The sequence below is a fragment of the Dipodomys ordii genome, unplaced genomic scaffold, assembly GCF_000151885.1.
Source record: "Dipodomys ordii isolate 6190 unplaced genomic scaffold, Dord_2.0 Scaffold92, whole genome shotgun sequence".
Taxonomy (NCBI): Eukaryota; Metazoa; Chordata; class Mammalia; order Rodentia; family Heteromyidae; genus Dipodomys; species Dipodomys ordii.
The window spans coordinates 1,858,447-1,874,174 of record NW_012267308.1 but is presented as its reverse complement, the minus strand read 5'-3'; positions in this window follow the sequence as shown (position 1 = coordinate 1,874,174).

Genomic DNA, 15,728 nt, shown 5'->3' with positions numbered 1-15,728 from the left:
CCTCTTCCTTCCTCCCTCCCTTCCTTCTCTCTCTCCTTCCTTCCTTTCTTCTCTCTCCTTACTTCTCTCCTTCCTTCCCTCCTTCCTACCCTCTTTCTCTTTCTCTCCTTCCTCTCTTTCTTTGTTCCTCCCTTCTTTCCTCCTCCCTTCCCTCTATCTCTCCTTCCTCTCTCTCACTTTCTTCCTTCCTTCCCCTTTTCCTTCTTTTCCTATCTCTCTCTCCTTCCTTCCTTCCCTCCTTCATCTCTTTCATACTCTCCTTCCCTCCCTCCCTCCCATCCTTCTTCCCTCCCATCTTTCCTTCTTTCCTTTCTTCCTTCTTTCCTTCCTTCCTTCCTTCTTTTCTTCCTTCCTTCCTTTCTTCTTCCTTTCTCATCTCTTTCCTTCCTCTCTCTTTACTTTTCTTCCTCCTTCCCTCCCTTCCTTCCTTTCTTCTTTCTCCTTCCTTCTGTCTCTTCTTCCTTCCTTCCCTCCTTGCATTCCTCTCTCTCTTTCCCCCTTCCTCCCTCTCTTTCTCCCTCCCCCTCCCTCCCTTCTTCCTTCCCTCCTTCCTTTCTTTTCTTTTCTTTCTTTCTTTTTCCTTCCTCCTTCCCTCCCTCCCTCCCTTCTTCCTTCCTCTCTACCTCTTCCCTCCTTTTGTTCTCTCCCTCCTTCCCTCTCATTCTCCCTCCTTCTCTTTCTGGGAACTTCAAATCCTCAGACACTCTTCCCCTCTCTCCCATTCATTTCCAATAAGCAAGTGCTGGATCGCTATACTTTCAGACTTTTCTCACTGTAAGTGAGGTTAGCAGATGCCTCAGCTCCTGGAAAGTCATTTTCTCTATTATCTTAAGTGTGCATTTCCTCCCCCCCCTCACCAATCCCTGTGTTTGAATTGGGGGCTGGGTATTATCCATAAGGCTTTTCACTCAAGGCTAGTGCTATACCGCTTGAGCCACAGCTCCACTTCTGGCTTTTTGTAGTTAATTGGCAACAAGAGTCTCACAGACGTTCCTGCCTGGGCTAGCTTTGAACTGCAATCTTCAGATCTCAGCTTCCTGACTAGCTAGGATTACAGATGTGAGCCACTGGTGCTGGCTTTAGTGTGCATTAGTTGGACCAAGAAGCTCCTCTATGGTGCTGCAGTAATGCATATACTAAGCCTTTCTCAGACCAGCTCTCTCTCCAGCTTTCTCCCCCACTTCCCAGCCCCTTATGCCTGCTTCATACATAATCCCAATGTTTAAATATCCATTTGTGTGTGTGTGTCTGTGTGTGTGTGTGTGTGTGTGTGTGTGTGTTGGTACTGGGTCTTGAACTCAGGACCTCACGCTCTTACTTAGCTCACTTGCTTTTGCTTTTGTCTGGTGCTTGCTTTACCACTTAAGCCATGTCTCTAGCCTGGTATTTTGCTGATTACCTGGACATGGTGTCTTGAAGATGCTTCCACTTGAGCTGGCTTTGACCCTCAATTCTGCAGATCTTAGTCTCCTGAATAACCAGGATGCCAAGCATAGGAGCCACCAACACCTGCAGAAACTAGGAGACAAATCCGGAGGCCTGGCGTCCTTAGCCTTTGCAAAATAGTGTGCCAACTGAACAGGCACTAATTCTCCATGAGATGTGGCTTTTTCAGCAGCCATGGTTGGCTTTCTACGAGTAACAAACTCTTACCTCTTAATCCTATTGTGAAAAATCCATAAAGTACCTTAAAAGCAAATAAATGAACAGATAGCTCTATTTCCTTTTGTTTGGCTTTGATTTTTGTTTTGCAATGAGTTAACCTGAGGGCCACTTCTGGGCAGCGAATGAACACCACTCTTCTTATTTAAAGCAAGCGAGAGAAAAAAAAAAGGAGAAAGAAAAAAAACCAACAACAAAGACACAAAGAAGACAATTATCCTACAAATGCATGACAGAACATTGGAACCGAGTCAAGATGATAACTTTCTATTTCTTCTCTGAGTCTCCTCCCAGCAATGAATCCATTTGGTTTGGTGTTGTTGTGGTTGTTGTTGTTGTTGTTTGTCTGTTGTATTTGTCCCAGTCCTAGGGCTTGAACTCAGGACCTGGCTGCTGTCCCTGAGCTGTTTTGCTCAAGGCTTGCACTCTACCACTTGAGCCACAGCGCCACTTCCAGCTTTCTTGTTGGTTTATCAGAGATCAAAGTCTCATGGACTTTCCTGTTCAGACTGGCTTTGAACTGCCATCCTCAGATCTCAGTCTCCAGAATAGCTAGGATGACAAGGTGTGAACCACTGGTGCCTGGCTTCCTTTTAGTTTTTGAGTACCTGCTTGTGGTTCAGCTCTAGGCTCCATGACACAGCCACCAACAAGACTGATGTCTTGGACTCCTTGTCTCCCAAGGGGTTTATATTCCAGAGGGAGCAGACAAAGGCAGAAAAATGCTGCAATGGGGTGAAACTGGATAATGGAGAATTGAGTAAATTTCTTTCTTTTTGGTTTGTCGTGAGTCTTAAACTCAGGGCCTGAGCGCTGTCCCTGAGCTCTTTTGCTCAAGGATAACACTACCACTTTGAGTAACAGCTCCACTTCAAGTTCTTGATTGGTTAATTGGAGAGAAGAGTCTCACAGGGACTTTCCTGCCCGGATTGGCTTCCAACCATGATCCTCAGATCTCAGCCTCCTGAGTAGCTAGGATGACAGAGATGAGCCACCGGCCTCTGGTTGAATTGGGTGACTTTCTAAACAATCAGATGCTCAGGTGTGGTATCTTGAGGTGCTAAGACCTAACAGAAAGATCCAGCAAAATGAAGATCCAGATGAACCCAAATACTGGGACAATAATGGGCTTGAGAGGGTATAGGGGACAGTCACCCAAGCCTGGGCATGGCAGGGAGATGCCCACCAAAAGTGGGTGAACTGGGTGACCCTTTGGTGTCAGATCAAGAACTTCAATTTCATCCTAGATGCCTTAGGGGAACATTTATTAGATGAATCACTAGAAAGATTCATTCCAATTACTTTATGACCAGGGGGCTTTATTGAAGTAAACATTCTCCAAGACAGAAGTGGGGAGACATATGTTTTATTCCATATATATATACATACATACACATATACTTTCCTCATGGAGGAAAGAATGGATTGGGTGCCTTGAACTATCTCCACCCCCACCCTCCCACCCCTGAGCTGGTTGTTCTAATATACACAAACCCTTTTCTGTTCTTCAGCATGCCAAAGGTTGTCCACTGTTGAACAAGTAGAAAGAAAAGGCATTTGGGGAATTAAATATAGACGCCAATCAGCGGGACTTTTTAACGCAGATTGACCGCATTGAAAAATTAGAGCTTTGGGTAATCCAATAGAGTAAAATCAAATGCCCCAAATAAATAAATAGTTGTCTTTTTTTAAAATGAGCTTTCCATCTGCCCTGGATCCATTCATCTGATGCACTATGTCATGTCTCTCTTCCTTCGCAATGTCACCCCTCCCTCTGAAACTAGTTCTGTTTATTGGAGCCTTGCAATCAGACTTAAATGTACCAATATATATTGTTCTCAAGTCCACATATTTTTTTTCCTGTCTAGAAAAGACAGAGTGACTGCTCCTTTTATGGGAAACCAGTTATTAATCCAGTAAGTCTGCATGAATCAATATCTTTGTGAAATGACACCATGTTCAAGTTATTTTATGTGATGTTGATGGTTAGCTAATTTTGGAATGGAGAACATTTCTTGGAGAAACAGACCTAGTATGATTTAGTGATGAAAATGTCAATCATTGTAAGTTGTATATCTTTGTCCGGGCAGAAGGGGGCAGATTTATTAAAGAAAATAGAGCTATATATTCCTTGCCACACTCTGACCCAAAACATTCATTTTTGCTCATAATTCCGTTTGGCAAAATGACATCGACTGTAATCACTAACAGGGAGTCGGTGGCAGCTGCCATTGTTCAGAGGTTATGATTCAAGGGTTCTTGCTGCCTGAATAATATGGCATACAAGGTCAGCCTGGCCCTGACCTTGCGTGCTTTTCTCCAACGGATGGTAGGTAATTCAGTGGCAAATTTGCATAATGCTAATCAACTTGTAAAGTTCAGCCTTCAAAATCGGGCTTGAATACAAAAATCACACTCAAGTACAATCCTCCTGTTAGGATACTAGAGTGGTGGAAGCTGAATGCACACACACCACAGTCCACAGGACTTTTCATTTACCTCCCAAAGATGTGCTACTTCCCAGCACAACTCTGTTCCCTCTGCCCCTTTCTTGTCACACCGGTGTTTGGGGCCATATAATAGATAGAGGGGAAAAGGCAGCTCTGGTAGCTCCTGCTTGTATTCCTAACTGCTCAAGAGGGCTGGGATCTGAAGATCAGTGCTGGAAGCCAAGCCACATAGACAAATCCAAGAGACTCTTATCGCCAATAAACTAGCAAAAAGCCAAAAGTGGAGCTGTGGCTCAAGTGGTAGCACATCAGCCTTGAGCAACAAAAAAAGGTGGGGAAGGAGGGGTAGAGAGAAAGGCCGTTAGCTGAAGTCCCAGTACTGGCAGGCACACACACACACACACACACACACACACATACACACACACACACACACACACACACAGAGTGTGGAAGAGAGAGAGAGAAAGAGAAGCTAATGGACACAAAGAGTTGAGGGTCAAGAGAAGGAGAAAATATGGCGAAAAGCATCACTGTAATTCTACATTTGGATCATTCAGACACAAGGTAGCCAGTTTTAACTGAATGATAGGTAAAGTGGTGACCCTGGGAGACGTTCAGCCCACAGTGAAGCAAGGATGCATTGATTTAACATGCTAAGGATTTCATCTTCTTGCCAAGAATGGGCACATGTTATTTGTATATGCAATGAGATAAGTAGGTTTCTGGATGACCACCAAGAGTCAGAGCTTCTCCCTCTGACTCCAGCTTCTCCTCCTCTTCCTCCTCTTGTTTTTCTTGTTCTTCTTGTTCTTCTTCTTTTCCTCTTCTTCTTCTTGTTCTTGTTCTTCTTCTTCTCCTTCCTCCTCTTCCTCCTCCTTTTCCTCTTCTTCCTCCTTCCTCTTTCTTCAGCTTGAACTAAGGTCCTGGGACCTATCCCTGAGTTTTTTGCTCAAGGCTAGTTAGTGCTTTCCCAGTTGAGACACAGCACCACTTCTGATTTTCTGGTGATTCATTGGAGAGAGGAGTCTCACAGACTTTCCTACCTGGGCTGGCTTTGAACCACGATCCTCAGATCTCAACTTCCTGAGAAGCTAGGATTACAGGTGTGAGCCACCAATACCCAACTCCGACTTTACTTCCATGGCTAAGAGTTCATCACTAAACATATTGCATGCATAGATGTGTGCAATGGGGCTGTGGGAAGATCTCCTGGAGCAGAATGAATGAGTAGGAACCACAGTCATTCCTTCTAACTGGGGGGGGGGGGGGAGGAACGGCAGTGTCTCAGTGTGACTTGTTTCACTTCTGCATCCAGGTTGAGCCATGACTACCTTTGCGTGCTGGTCCAGGACTTGGGGGCATGGTGTGACACAACCATGAGGCTGGGGTGGGAGGCACAGAGATTTATAAGCTGCCTTTTGTCTCCATGGGTGATAGGGGGCAGAAACTACCTGTGCTAGTCATTAGCTGTCATAATTGATGCTCACCCTTCCAGGTAAGAAACTTAGCTTTCTAGCCCAGTGCTGATGGCTCATGCCTGTTATCCTAGCTGAGATCTGAGGTTCATGGTTCAAAGTTAGCTAGAGCGTGGAAGCTGGTGAGACTCTTATCTCCAATGAATCGCTCAAACGCCAGATGTGGAGCTGTGGATCAAGTGGTCCATCACTAACTAGCCTTGAGCTAAAATTCTCAGAGACAGCATCTGGGCCCTGAGTTCAAGCTCCAGGACTGGCACAGTGCATTGCCTGCATGTGTGCATGCACACACACACACACACACACACTCACCACACACACACACACACACACACACACACACACACACACTTTCTTGGGCATTCTTATTAAAAATTCTTGTGAATTTTATGAACTGACAGCATCAACCTGTAAAGAGATGCTCTAAACAAATGCTACCTTCTAGAAGCAAAGCCTTCTACCCTGACATCTGCTGAATGGAGATCTCTCTCAGGGAGTGACAAGTGTTAGAAAGGAAGGAGCTCCCAGAGAGATGCCAATGGGCTTGGAGCATCTCCCCTGCCCTCTGGTCCTGTCTCTCCATCTGTGGCCCATGGAGACCAAAGAACTCCAACCTCTTTGGATTTGGGTTCTTTCTACCATGTGGAACAATGAGTATCCAGGCACAGAGGAAAAAAATAAGAGGGCAAAGATTTATTGAAGGAAAAGATAGCAGAGATAGCCCTAGATGAAAGGGGTCCCCAGGAAGACACCCCCTGGGGTGTGTGAATGCAGGGGTCCATGAGGGGTCTCTAACTATGTAACTCTCAAGATCATTGGTTAGCCTGTGGACCATAGCAGCCCCCTGATCCAATCAGAGTCTCCTTGCAGTCTGAACAAACTGGCTCAGACCCTTTGATTGGATATTCCTTCCTGCACACACCTCTGGAGTCCAATAAGTCCACTGTCCATGTACAAGACACCCAGGGACAATGGGTTGTGACAGGCTACCCAGGGGTCCTCCACAGTGACTGATCGTGGCCATGGTAACACAATGTCCCAGGCTAGCACCCAGGACTGCTCAAGGCCATGGTGAGGGGTGCAGAGCCTCTCTATGGGAGGCGAGACCAAAGTACTGATTGCCTAGCCAGACTCATTTCCTACCCTCAATAGAATCCTTTACTTTCTATTTGACTATGGTCCCCAAGACCAAATCAGAAATTAAGCCCAGTAGCCTAGCTCTCTAACTTTTTAGAGCTTCCTCTCAAGCACGAGAGAGCCTCCTGTGGGAACTTCTGACCCCTTCTGTAAAGTTTATTCTTATTCCTTAGGGGAAAAATTCACCTCCCTTGGTGTGGGCAGTGGAGGGGTAGCCCTTAATCCAGGACCAATCTAGGGCCTGTGTTTCTTTTGCACTGCCCTGAGGCTTTTCCAGGCAGACTTGTGTTTGATTGCAACCCAAAGGTACCTGGGATCTTGAATACTGATCTCCCAATCCCACAGCGGCTGGGATTCTTGGCCTGAGCTCAGCAGCTTCAGATACTGAGCAAAATATGTTTCCTTGGCCCCCTCAAAGAGCTCTCAGCAAGTCCTGAGGGGCTAGCCGGGGGTTTCTCGTGAGATCTGGCTTTGTGGAGCCCAAGAAGTGATTCTCTAAAGGTAGGACAGAGATAATCCTACAGGTCCCAATTTATCATATAGTGGCGTCTTACCATTCTACTCACCGCTCCCCCTCTTTGGTTTTCCTTTCATGAATTGTTCACCATCTCAGGTAAGAAAACTATTTCCCTGTAAAATATAAAATCTATTGCTGAGCACAGCAAGGAGAATTAACCTTGATTACCGCCGTAATTTACTAATCAAACCTGGAGACCTGCTAATCAAGCTGGAATTGCCAGATGCTTGATTTTTTTTTTATAGTAACATAACCAAAATTGAACATTTGGTAAACAAGGAGTGTGTGGGTATGAGATGGAGAGACTGAGAAACAGTAAGAGAGGGCAGGGCCTGCCAGACTGGCAGAATCTGACATTGGCTCCATTGAACTATGGGTGTTAAGTATACGATACACAGATAGACAGAAATACAGAATGGGGCAAGCCCATTGGAAAACTATTCAAGCCAAAGCATAGAGGTTAAAAACAAAACAAAAACAAAATCTGTAAGCCAGATGCTAGTGGCTCACACCTGTCATCCTTGCTACTCAGGAGGGTCACAGTTCAAGGCCAGCTCAGGCAAGAAAGTCTGTGATATTCTTATTTCAAACGAACTACCAGAAAACTGGAAGTGGAGCTGTGGTTCAAGTAGTAGAGCTCTAACTGGCCTTGAGCCAAAAAGCTCAAGGATAGTGCCCAGGCCCTGAGATCAAGCCCCACCACCACACCCACATAAACAACAAAAAGTTTGGCCAACTTTGAAGCATAGGATACTGGGGGGGGGATTGTTTTGTTTTTGTGCAGGTCCTGGGATTTGAACTCAGGGTCTGGGTGCTGTTCCTGAGCTTTTGTGCTCATGGCTACCACTTGAGCTATGGCTCCACTTCCAGAACACTGGTGGTGCATTGGAGATAAGAGTCTCACCAACTTTCCTGCCCGGGCAGATTTTGAACCATGATCCTCAGATCTCAGCGTCCTGAGTAGCTGGGATGACAGGTGTGAGCCACTGGCACCTGGATAGGATAATGTGTTTAATTCACATCTCATGGACAACTGGTAAAACTAAATGGGATTCACCTGAGAAATCTCAGATTTTGCCTTTCTGTTGCTTGTTCTTTCTCACTGTTGGCTCTTAATACATCTGTAGGAACATCTACATTGTTATATAATGTGTTAAGTTATAGAGATTTCTTTCTCTTCCATCTTCTCCTCTTTTTCCTTTCTCCTTCTTTTTCTTCTTGGGAGAACCAGACACAAGCAAAAGAGTTAAGTTTGCCTCTGGAACAATCTGGGCATATCTTACTCATCTCACCTCTGCAAGAAGAAAGGTCCTGGTCTCAAAGATGGCTGCTAAAGAAATGCTTCTGTTTTTGTTTCTCTGGTCGGTGGTTGTTTTGTGCCAGTCCTAGGACTTGAACTCAGGACCTAGGTACTATCCCTTAGCTTTTTTCATTTAGCCCAGTACTCTACCACTTGAGCCACACCTCTGCTTCCAACTTTTGTGGCCATTTATTGGAGATAAGTGTCTTCATGGACTTTCCTTCCCAGGCTGGCTTCAAACTGTGGTCCTCACCTTGCAGCCTCCTAAAGAAGCTAGGATAAAAGGTGTGAGCCACTAGTGCCTGGCAAAAAAAAAGTTGAGTTTTCATGTTGCAAGTAGGTGGTTTTACTGTTTTTCCCCCAAGTCCTTGTCAATGTATCCTACAACTCAGAAAAGGCATCTCACTTTGCCATGAGGTTCAATGGTTCAAATCCTCTATCCCATCCACAAACAGGAGATGCTAACAAAGCGTATATGATGCAATCACCAATCCATTTTCTTGACACTGTACGAGGTGTCAATAAAACAGAAGGATTCCTACCCCTGAAGGACGCCAGGAACGTAAAGACAACACACCAAGATTTACTCCCAAACTGCTTGCAAAATATTAAACTAAAAATAACATTAAAGATGAAATTTGTAATGAATCTCCCAAACTGCCACAATCCTTTACTTTCTACCCTCCCCCCCACCTCACCCCTAAGGCTAGATCTGCCAAAAGAAGGCTTGGTAATGCTCTGTTCTCACTTGTCTTTATTTAAATATTTTATATAGTGGTCCGTGTCCGTGTACAGTGGGAACTGCCATTTATATTCCAGTCCAGTCTCAAATGAATCCTAGGTTGGCTCAAACGGTGGTTGGCCACAGAGTAGTGTTGAGCTGAGAGGTAGCTGGCAGGGAGCAGGGAGAGAAAGGGAAATGAAGATGGATCCTTAATGCAGGTGGTGTGTACTTCTATAGGCCTGCCCTATTTGCCGCTTTCAACCTGATTTGTAATTCGATGGGTTTTGTGACATTATGATAAGGCTTGATGGTGTAGCTGAGTCCCATTTAGCAGAAGCATTGATGGACCTATGAGTTAGAGAGAGTGGTGGATGGGAAATGAGACAAGATTTGAACCCTGCGGCTTAATGCTAAGCAGGAAAAAAGAAAGAAAGAAAGAAAAAAAACCCCACCACCCGCAACTTGCTCTGTTTGGAAGCTGTAGTATTTCATGCTTTTCTGTCCATTAGACTTTGCCAAAGTAAACTTGGGGAAGGATAAAACATTTTCCAGATAAATTCAATTTGCGCTAGTGCGGAACTGAAACTTTCTCTCTGTCGTTCGGTGATTTAACTCCAGTGTAGATGGAGAAATGCATTTCTCCTTACGTGGTGTCTTGAGAGTGAAGGGCAGACAGACCCAGTTGAGAAGAGAGGGGAAGGAGTTGGTGATTCAGGGCATAGAAAGAAAGGCTCAGCTGGGTCACACCAGGATCCTGTACTCCAGGTGGGTCCCTGTGTGGATCAACAGAGGGGCTGACGGTACTTGGGAGCCTATGGTGGCTCACACCTATCATCCTAGCTACTCAGGAGGCTGAGATCTGAGGACTGCCATTCGAGGCCAGCTTAGACAGGAAAGCCTGTGAGACTCTAATCTCCAATGAATCAGCAAAATCCAGAAGTGGAGGTTTGGTTCAAGTGGTAGAGCACCAAGCTTGAGTGAAAAAGTTCAAAGATTAGGCCTTGAGTTTAAGTTAAGTTACTGGCACATGCGTGTGTGCATGCACACACATACACACACCCACACCTACACCATCATCTCAACAAAATCCAACTTTCTGGCCTTCAAGGCCTCCTGGGATCATTTCTTCAACAGGACTCTGAACCAGCAGGTTCTATGCTTTGAGGTCATGAGGTGATTTGACCACTTGACCTGTCATAAAGAATGGTGGATAATTGACAGAAAAGGGCAGAACCACCATTGACACTTTAGCAACTTGAGAATACATGGAAAGCTTCTCCAGGGACCCTGATCTCCTTATGAGTCCCTCATCGGCAGGCCACTTGCATCCTGGGACTTAAGGGTACATCCTGGCACTTACAGTGTCTACAAACCACCCAGGGCCCTGGAGAAAGCCAAAACCTGGTATATACAGGAAGATGTTTTTCTCTCCCCTGACCACAAAACCCGGCTCTGCCTGAACACAAGCTCCTTGCCTGGAAGCTCACAGTGCTATTTGATGAAGACTCCCAAATTCTCGCTTCCCACAGCTGATTTCTTTTTCTTTTGCCATGTAATACTATTCCTTCCAATATGCTCAGATGGGTTGTCTTCATTGTTTCTGGGCAGGGTATCCTGTGAGATCTCTAGCAAGAGTCTCAGTACCAGATTGGATGGATAGTTCAGTTTCTACCAGGGATGTGTGGCTCCGCTCTCTGGGGACCCACCATGGGGAGAATTTGGTGACCGATTCTCTGTGTTCCCCTCTCCATTCAAAGAAAAACCAAGGGCATAGGGAGGGGCTGGAGGTCAGGCCAGTCTGTTCAGCTTTTTGGAGTCTGACAGGTTAATACCATGGACATAAGCCTGCCTTGCCTTTTCTTTGTCCCTTTAATCTCTCTTGTATTTCTGCATTGACCTCCAGGCATACATCTGCCTTGTGACCTTCTTTTCTATTCACAGAACACGCAGCCATGAGGGGCTGGTATACATGCTGAGGGGTAGTGTGGGGGTGATGGCTGCAGAGGCCTCAAGTCAACAGGGCTGGGTTTTGTGTGAGGCCCAGGACCGTCACAAAGCCCAGCCTGATCTGTCGACCCAAAGCACTTCCTGCCCAAGAGTGACACGTGTCCCTGGGTCACCACCAGAAGTTGTTGAAAAGAGACAGGAGATGGTACTCCAGGCTAGTTCTAAAGGAGACATCTTAAAAGACCAACCCCTAGCTGGGTGCTGTGGCTCCCGTTTGTCTGTTCATCTTAGCTGAAGATGAGAAGGCTGAGATCTGAGGACCATGGTTCATTCCCAGCCAAACTCGGCAGAAAAGTCTTGTGAGACTTTTATCACCAGTGAACCACCAGAAAGCTGGAAGTAGATTTGTGGCTCAAGTAGTAGAGTGCTAGCCATGAGTGAAATAGCTCAAGGACAGCACCAAGGCCCTGAGTTCAAACCTCAGGACAGGCATTAAATAAATAAATATAATATAATATAATAAAAGGCCAGCCCCTATCTGATGACCAAGAAAAACCAGGTGCAACAGACAGAGCCACAACTCCCAAAGCAAGCTGTGGAATGATATAGCTACTCAAGAAGCTGAGATCTGGAGGATCCCAGTTCAAAGCCAGCCAGCGTAGGAGCATCCGTGAGGTTCTTTTTCCCAGTGAACCACCAAAAAGTTGGAAGTGGAGCTGTAGCTCAAGTGGTAGAGCACCAACCTTGAGTGAAATTGCTCAGGGATAGCACCCAGGCCCTGAGTTCAAATCCCAGGACCAGCGCATAAATTAATTAATAACCAGGAGTGATTATCTGGTTCCATTCAGGGGAGGACTTCAGCTAGGCATTAGTCAGGACTGGTTTGCACCTGTTGATGCTTTGTAGCCAAAGCGATTTCTAAGGAAAGAGCAAGAGAATGTATTGCAGGGAAAATTGCAACAAGACAACAGAATGAACACAGGCATGAACACACAGAGAAGTTTGGGTATAAACACATCTTTCTTTTTTTTTCTTTTGAGGGTTGGCGATTAGTACTGAAAATTACAGATTTTCAACATTTGCTTTGGTAGAAACAGCTGTCACTCTTAGTGCCAAGCTCAGCCAGAAAATGTGATGTCTTGAGCTGAATGTTCTCACTTTGAAATAGTGCCTGGAGGCTTCTGGCACACTTCAGATGCACCTTGACTGCCCCTTGGTTTCCAGCCCAATCCTTTTGCCCAAAGACAAGACCTTCATGCGGTGTCTTGGGTGGAAGCCTGAAGTGCTTGGCCTGAGTTCTTCCTGGACCTAATTCTTCTGCCTGCAACCCCAGAATTCAGGACTATCATAGTCGTTTAGGGCATGATCCCATAAAGCAGAATTAATTATTGCAAAAAAAAATGAACAAGAGCAACAAAAAGGCAGTTGACCAGAAGGTATCAAAGGGCATCAGAACCTCCAGACACCAACCTCCTCTCTCTTGCTTCAGGGTCTTGGCCTCCACAATCGCAGGATATGTTGAGTAGGCTTCTGTATAGCTTGTTAAGTAACAGTAAAAAAGAAACAAAAACACCTTATGTTGAGAAATCGATCCACCTTTTAATTCTCTTTCCATCCTGATTACATCAAGGTAGAAACCCCAGAGCTTGCTGTCAGAACATCTTTAGTAACATCCTTAATAACATCTTTATCAACCACAAAGAAAAGCAAACCTAAGCTGGGCACTAGACTGTCTCGGCACTTGTAATTCTGGCTACATGGGAGGCAAAGAATTGGAGGATCTTAGTTAGAGGCCAGCGTCAGCAGAAACAGATAAGAGACACTCCCCCACCCCTACCATGGGCACCATGGTGTGTATCTATCATCCCAGATTATGTGAGAGGCTGAGGTTGGGAGGATTCCGGTGCCCAGGCAGCCTGAACAGAAAAGTCCAAAAGACTCTGTCTCAACTCAGTGATGCCAGAGATGGTAGCACACATCTATCACCCCAGCAAGGATAGGGACTTTATAGTAGCTGGGTTGTGGCTCAGGTATGTGGCCAGGTAAGAAGGAAGACACCCCCCCCCCCGCAAATCCTTAAAATAACCAGTGAAGCCAGGCACTGGTGGCTCACACCTGTCAGCCTAGTTACTCAGGAGGCTGAGATCTGAATATCATGGTTTGAAGCCAACCCAGGCAAAAAAAGTCCCTAAGACTCATATTTCCAATGAATCACCAAAAAACCAGAAGTGGAAGTGTGGCTCAATGGTAGAGCACCAGCCTTGAGTAAATAAAACACAACAACAAAACTCAGGGACTTCACCCACGTTCTGAGTTCACACTCCAATACACACACACATGAACACACACACACACACACACCACACAATTCTGTTCACTAGCGGGTTTCAAATACATTCTTCCTGGTTGTCTATCTTTAGAATCACACAACTCACTACAGAACATTTTCAGTGATTCTTCCTATTCAACTCCAAATGTAGTCAGGCAGATGCTCTACCACTTAAGTCACACCTTCACTCCATTTTTTTTCTGGTCCTGGGGCTTGATAGGCCTGGTTACTGTCCCTGAGCTTCTTTTGCTGGAAGGCAAGAGCTCTTCCACTTGAACCACAGTGCCACTTCTGGCTCTTTCTGAGTGGTTTATTGGAGATAAAGAGTTTCACGGATGCTGAGTGCTGGTAGCTCATGCCTGTCATCCTAGATACTCAGGAGGCTGAGATCTGAGGGTCACAGTTAGAAGCCAGCCTGGGCAGAAAAGTCTGTGAGACTTCTATCTCCAATGGGCCATCAGAAAATCAGAAGTGGATCTATGGCTCAAAGTGGTAAAGCACTAGCCTTGAGCAAAGAGCTCTGGGAAAGCACCCAGGACCTAGGACGGACAAAACAACAACAGCAACAACAAAAGTCCCCCAAACACAAGGTCACAGATTTTCCTGCTGGCTTCAAACCATGATCCTCAGATCTCAGCCTCCTGAGTAGCTGAGATCACGAGCGTGAGCTACTGGCCCCCAGCTAGTACTCAGTTCTGCCAGCAAGAAGCAATCACAGATCAAGGCCAGCAGTCCCAGAATAAAAAGGACTCTGAGCACGGAACGAACTTTCCAGTCTTCCTCTTTGGGTTTCGCTCTGTTCCTTCCCTGAGGAATCCGGCTGCCTCTCCCAGCCTTTGCTTCTATCTCCTATGACTAATTCCCCGCTAATTGTCCCAGATCAAATCACAGCAAAATATTTCCATTTGCCATCTCCTGTTTTCCAATTGTCCCTCTGTTCTCCATCTCAGCAAACATTGGTTCTGCTTATCGTTTCTGAGCAAAGACATGAATCATTTGCCGAGAAGAAACCACAGAGGCAGCTGTGGCCCATTAGGGGCTGACATTTGGGAAGGGCGGGGCGGGGGGGAGAGGGGGAAGATGATGCTGGCAGAGCAACTCCAGACGGAAGTTCTGCTTCTTTGCAAAGAGAAAAGGAAAGCTAGTCCCCCTCTGCTGGATGAGCAGCTGGAACTGCCCTTCTGTGTGCTGCACTGTTGGTAAAACACACTAGAATAGCCAAGGTTCATTCCAGGCATGGTGGTGCATACCTGTAATCCCAGCTGCTCCAGAGGTGTAGGTAGGAAGATCGTGGTTTAAGACCAGCCTGAATAAAAACATACATACATACATACATGCATGCATGCATGCATGCATATATACATAAACACATATGCAAACACATAAATACATAAATAAATAAAAGAAAGCTCTCATTTAAAAATAAAATCCCTGTCCCTGGTGCTGGGAAAGGGCTGTCCCACTGGACAGGTTCCACTGAAAGTGTTTGTCAGCCGGGCGCCGGTGGCTCAGGCCTGTCATTCTAGCTCTTCAGGAGGCTGAAGTCTGAGGATCTTGGCTCAAAGCCAGCCTGGGCAGGAAAGTTCATGAGACTCTTATCTTCAGTGAACCACCAGAAACCAGAAGTGACCCTGTGGCTCAAATGGTAGAGTGCTAGCCTTCAGCAAAAGAACTCAGGGACAGTGCCCAGGACCTGACTTCAAGTCCCAGGACAGACAAAAGAGCATTTTTTTTCTGAGCTCTTTGTTAAGTCCTGGCTTCCAACTCAGATTTGTGTTTTTGTTTGTTTGTTTGTTTTTAATACATAACATAAATTATGTATAATAATATATTACATAGTATAATAATATACCAGAATATGTAATGTGTTGTATAATATATATATTCATATAATACAGGATATTTATATTGCATTATAATAATATAGCTGGGATACCATGAACTAGGGAAATAGGACAAAGGCACTCACTTAGAGATGAATCATTCAGTAAAATTATTTAAAAACAGAGTATGATTCTGGTAGAAATAACTGCAGAAAAGAAATTGAAGAAGGGTATGGTACTAGAGAAATAGAGGCAGGGAAAAGAAGTTTAGCACATATCTATACACATATGTAAGCATAGCAACAAAACTTTTCCTTCTTCTTTCTCTTCCTCCTCCTCCTCCTCCTTCTCCTCCTCCTCC